The 6,065-nt window shown below is 36.4% G+C and overlaps 1 long non-coding RNA gene across 1 annotated transcript in view; it reads left to right on the top strand.

Moving 5' to 3' along the window:
- LOC110359796 (uncharacterized) overlaps window positions 1-5,381 on the top strand; it is a 38,897-nt gene extending 33,516 nt beyond the window's left edge. Inside the window, exon 4 of the long non-coding RNA XR_010471518.1 lies at window positions 3,935-5,381. This is a non-coding gene — a long non-coding RNA (uncharacterized LOC110359796). The remainder of the gene's footprint in view (window positions 1-3,934) is intronic.
- The last annotated feature ends 684 nt before the right edge of the window (window positions 5,382-6,065 follow it).

The following is a 6,065-nucleotide window of genomic DNA, read 5'->3' as shown; positions in this document are numbered from 1 at the left end:
AAATACAGCATTATAGCAGAGACAGCGCAATGTCCTCTAGATGATGAAAATCTTGTTCTAATTATGTAGTATTTGCAACACAAAAAATAGATGGCATTGCTCATGACTCTGTACACAGTAATTTCAGTTTACAGATGGTTTAGTTTTATGAGTCAGGTGACAGCTTCTCAGCAGACCTGATGGATCCCCTGAGAGGTACCAGTGAAGCTCATATCATTTTTTTCCCACTTCTTCTACAGACTAATTCAGGTAAGATTGGAATTGCCTCTGAAAGTGATCATGATACTGTAGCTGCTGATGACAACAAAGGCAGGAACAGAAACCCCAGTCGCCCCAGTCATTGAATTTATACCCTAGCTGAGTTTACTACTGTAAGTGGCCTATTGAATAACTGCATGACAAAAATTGTATTAGCTTTGCACTGTTTTTTCAATCCTTTCAATTGAAAGAAAAAATATTATCATAAATTTAACTTATCGTAAACATTCTTAGCCTATATTTCATGGAGCTATGAGGCATAGTGCATGTGGATCCACACCCTCCAGGATCTGTTCTTTCTCCCTCTTTACAGAAGACCTTTCTTCTCTATAGAGTCAAATGCACAAAGCCTTGTTGACATGCTTTTGATTACATGTAAGTTTTAGTTATGCATAGTCCATTAGAAAAAGTAAGTTAAGATCAATCATTCTCCTGCATTATAGGTAATACACCAACCAGAGCACATGAATTCCCTTTCCAGTATTTCTCATTATAATTGAGGATTAGGGCAGAAGATGAGTTAGGCATTGTCTAGGAATTCATACATTAAGAGACACATATGTATGATAGGCTTGTATTTTTTTGATTAGTTTTTTTAGTCAAGATTGGCATAAAGAATGTCATTGGGATAGTCTAGGAGCAAAAGAGAGATGTATTAAAAGTGTCTCCCCCAGATACAAGAAAATACTTCATTTGACAATACATACTTTTAGCAAATACAGTGTTGTGCAATTGAAAATGCTCTAATTTTATTTTTCTATTGCTCACGACCCTATGCTTTGAGCCAGTGCGCCTTCCCCCAGCCTGAGAGGCAGCAGCTGGTGTTCACAGAGATACAGAGGGTAGTAAGAGGGAGTAAGCAACACCTTTGGCAATCACTGCTTTGATGTGATGCCTCTTTCCCCCAGGAACTTCAGCAGGTGGGCTGGCATGCCTTCATTCCCACCATGTTACAAGGGGCAATTTCAAGGGTTTAACAATTTCATTGTGGCTAGGTTCCAAACTTGGACTTTGACCTGGGCTAAACATACCCTGATATTTAATTCAGGGCTGCAGTTTTGCACTGCACTTGTGTCATGCTCCTGGGTAGCAGTTGTGGCCATATCTCTTCAGCTCTACTCCTCTGCAGCTGCCCACAAATGAGGGGTCCCAAAAGGCTGGCAAAGTCAGACCCCAGTCAGACTTGTCACAGGTGGCATGAGAGCCCCTGAAGGTAGACCTGGTTGTGTTTTCCTGCCTTACTTCCCAGTGTTCAGAAAAAGTGAGTTGCCTTCTTTTTTCTTGCCTATTTTTTCCTGCCCCGAAGAATTGCTGTGCAAGAGAATTCACTGGCTGAATCATTAGCATGATAGCATCATGCAGCAGTTGCTTTCACCTCCAAAGCACTTTGCAAGCATTAGTTTAATTGATCTTTTGCATGAATTGAGTAGAGGGTTATCAGTGTTGCCTGAACATAACCAGAAGTTCCTCCCTTTGATAAACTGTTATGAATATTTCTGAGATTTTCTGCTCTCAAATCTTTTCCTAGATTGCACTTATAATGATAGCTTTCAAGGACTTACTCAAAATATTAAAATCTTTAATATAAATTACAGCTTGTATTGATTTTTCACAGGCTTTTTCCTGGCTGTGTGGTTTTTGTAGCTCTGATATTTGTTCTCTTTATGTATTTACATTCACAGCTTTATTCTTCGGATAGCTCAGGTGGCATTGCAAATTATTTTAAAGATTCTGTTTTAAGAGATAATGTCCTAATGTCAGTTTAGAGCATAAAGTCTCGCCTAAGGATTCTGTGAGTGCTGAGCTATCAAATTCACTTTGGCATCTGCTACCTAGGTCAAAAAGTGAAACTTCCATTGACCAGCTGATTACATATGTAAGCTTCAGTTACTCAGTGGGAGTATACTTGCTAATCTTTAAGAACTCCACATGAAATACGATGACATCTGTTCCCATCTTTATGAACTTCTAGTAAAAGTGGTGTTCTACACAAGCAGTGTAGAAATACCCAGATTATTTTTTTTTTTTTCGAAAAAGCAGATATTACCATAATAAGGACTAAAAAAGCAGTTGATATCCACAAAGTATGTTTTGAGATTCCTGTTATTTCCTAATCGGGGAAATACATTGTTCTGTTTCCTATATCTGGGACAATTATAGTTCCTATGGCATTACTATGACTATTTATGTCACAGAAGATTTAAAAGATTGGGGTTTCAGGCTACAAAGCTTCATCATGTAAAAATATACAATAAAGCTCCCTGTCCAAAATAATTTACTGTATAGGAAATAACATGTAGATGTACCAAACAGATACAGGCATAAGAAGATAGTAAGTTTTTTGCACACTACAGCAAACAATGGTCATCATGCGTGTCACCCTCTAGAAGAGCTATTAGCTCTAGTAATTGATATTATTAATAGGGTTTAGAGTAATATCATATTACTTCATTAATTTAATATTTCAGATCCTCAGTAAATTAATATTTATCAATTAACTGATTATTTGGTTCTCTGTTTCAGTCCTCCAGGGTCTGGGGAAATGGACTGATGAGGAATTTTACTGAGAATTAACTACACACATTTCCAATAGTGATCTAATTTCTGATATTGGACCTCTTACATGCCTAAGTTATGGATGCAGATGGGAAATTACTGTATGGGACCTATAGGGAAACAATAATATATCTCAAAACCAAACATCCCAAATATGAATGCAAAAGAAATATATGGATGAAAAATAAAGATTACTGGAAGCAGCGCCATGAAACCTCCACTACTACTGAACATCAGCAAATGCCCTACTTACCTAAACAATGTAGCTTAGTATCCAAAGACTCTATATTTTATCCAGATAATTTTTCTTACTTTTGAGTTTTAACTTATGTTCATTTTATTCTGTTTAACAGTCTCAGGCAAAATCAAGATTTGTGAGCAGACTTCATATGCTATCAATAATCTTTTCTTATGTTTTCTCTTTAAAAGCAACACAAAGATACAGTGAACAATACCTGCTTGATATGCTGAAATGTATTATTACTTAGATTGAGCCTTTTGTTATGCAAATTGCATGCTATTGCATTTCAAACCAAATCACGGACAGTGAAATGAAAAGGAAAGAAACAAGAAGATGGACAGGAAATAAGTATTATTCATTTGACCAAAGACTGAAAATGCACAATTAGAAGTAGGTACAAGGACAGGATAATCTTGATATTTCAGATCAACACAGACTGAAAGTAAGAAAAACTAGAACTGAAACAAATAAACACATTAATCAACATGGTGTGCACAGAACACATTAAAGAGTTTGGCTTTTCTTTTTTTTTCTTTTTTTTTTTAATTAATCACACAAGTCTTCCTAACTGTAATATAATAAGGTAGTAACAGGAAACGTTTTCACTTTTCCTTTATTTGTTATTTCAGCTGGTACTGACCCATTTGCCCTTCTTCACTATGATGTCATCTAAGTCTTAATAACTTAGTAATTGCTGACTTCCTCAGTTTTCTAGCAATAAAATTCTACTTTAATCCGAATGCATTGTCTATTTCTACTTACAAATAATGACTAATATTGCCAATTTTATTATTCTAATTATTATGTTTATGTAGAGGATAATAATCCCTAGCATCTAAAAAAAAATTGATAGTGTTTTACTGACTTTCTTTGTCACAGATCTCCTCATGCCAAGTACCTGGAAGGAATTTACAATCCACTGTGAAATGCTCAGTCTTCCTGGCCTTTTGTAGGATATTCACTGGAACATTGGACACTAAACCAATCCACCTGTGAGATGTGCATTTCTATGGCTATTTTCCTCTTCTAGAAAACTTACCTTGTTAATATTTACAGTGCAATAATGATTATCTCATTCCTGCCAGGGCAGGGGAAATCTATCAAGCTATTAGTTTTGTGAACACTTCAGGCAGTTCTGGCTCTTAAAGCAAAGAGTCTATGGAGAGCAGCAGTTCACTCAATGTTATAGAATTAACAAAAACCTCTTTTTCTCCTGTATTTTCAGATCTGCTTCTTGCAAGCATAACATGTACATAGATAGCTCTTGCAAAGCAAACACCATCAAGTCTGCATAACTGATCTGAAGTTACTAGTTCCATTTTTTCTTGTTCAGTATTAGCCTCAAAAGCCATTGCTCCAGCCTGTGCCAGCTGGCATACAAGAATGCAGGAGGGAAAACAGATTCTTTTCTTTCACTATGAAATCCTCACTGTTCCTCCATCAGATTTCTAGCCAGCCCAAATAGAGCTGCACACTTGGTGGTGTGGAAACAACCAATAGGTTCACTGTACTAATCACTGTCTTCTTTCATTAACATAATCTCACTGATAACTACTGTACTGCAGAAGGCAATCTAGGAGAAAAGCTCCTAAGAAAATTTGATTTAGCTACTAGATTCAATACTGGTAATATCCAAGTGAATATAACTTAAATGGCCTGGGCCATTTAAGGAGTGAGACTAGGAGACCTAAAAGTCATCTCTGGCCTTAAAGGTCTCTGAATTTATGGCATCACTGAGAGGACAGTATGTTAACTCTTAGCAGCCAATCTTGACAAAATAAAATGCCATCTCACTATTTTTTGCCTCTTCTATAGTTTTTTGCACCTCCAAAAAAAATCAGAAAGCGGGATGTACCTTGTTATCCAGAACCCTTCTATAATGAGTAGTTTTCGCAGACCCTCCACATCCATACCTTACCCTGCAGCACCTTGTTAATTGTTTCCTGAACAAACTGGCCTCATTGCTGAACTTCTGACACAGGCCTGTATTTTTACATAAAGCCAGGGTTCTCAAGATAGCTAGAATTTCAAGGCATTTTTTAATTGGATGTCTTCTGCACCCTCTGCATGCCTTCCCCTTGCACCTTCTTTCCCCTTCTACTGAAAGACAGTACCTTTCAGCAAAGATACTTCCTTAAGTGAATATCAGCTTCACCACAATTCAGTAAAAAAATTAAACTCAATTTCATCTTGTTTTTCTAATGTTACAAGGCTGAGCATCTAAGTGAACATCTGTTGTCCAAGTACAAACAACACCTCAATTATAAAGGAAAAAGTCTTCAAAATCCTAAGCAGACTCAGTACTGAAAGGAAAGAAACAAAAAAACCTCACCACATTCTCATTTTATTTCTTCTACAGGATATTTTTTACTCCTTCTTGCAGAGTGTCATCTGCCCTGGGCTTATTGCCTCCATGTATTTTCTTGAAGAGGCTGAGCAGTCAGTGTGAGCATAATGCAGTCAAAATCAGTGGAGCTCCGCTTGTGCACATCAGCGGAGGATATATATAACCTGCAATATTAAAGTGCACAGACACTCTGTGTTATTGAATATGCTGCTCTGCAGTTTTGCTGAAAACACTGTAGATAGATGGGAAAATATGTAAATGAGAATTTTCTGATACTGCAGCTTTTGATTAAAGTGTATAGAAAAAAAATTAGAAACACTGGCATGAACACAGCAAAAACAAGTAGACAACATTTCAACATGACCATTCATATACTTGAGAGGCAGTATCTGAGGGTAGTTTACATTTTACTCAAACTTTACATATAATGGCATAAAATCTCTGCCACTTAAAAAAAAAAAAAAAAAAGAGAGAGAGAAAAAAGAGGAAGCCTTAACAATGAAATGTTTTTGACAGTTTTCCACTATCCTAAGTTAGTATGAATTTTTTATAGACCTACATCCAAATTGGCTGTATTATTGTGCATGAATTCTCCTAATAATGTTGTTGATGATATTTTAAATTATGGGTCATATTGTAAACCATGGCTCACACAAACATTCA

This window comes from Columba livia, chromosome 3 (assembly GCF_036013475.1).
Source record: "Columba livia isolate bColLiv1 breed racing homer chromosome 3, bColLiv1.pat.W.v2, whole genome shotgun sequence".
Lineage (NCBI taxonomy): Eukaryota > Metazoa > Chordata > Aves > Columbiformes > Columbidae > Columba > Columba livia.
Note: the sequence above shows the minus strand (reverse complement) of the source record. Positions and strands in the feature narration are given on the sequence as shown.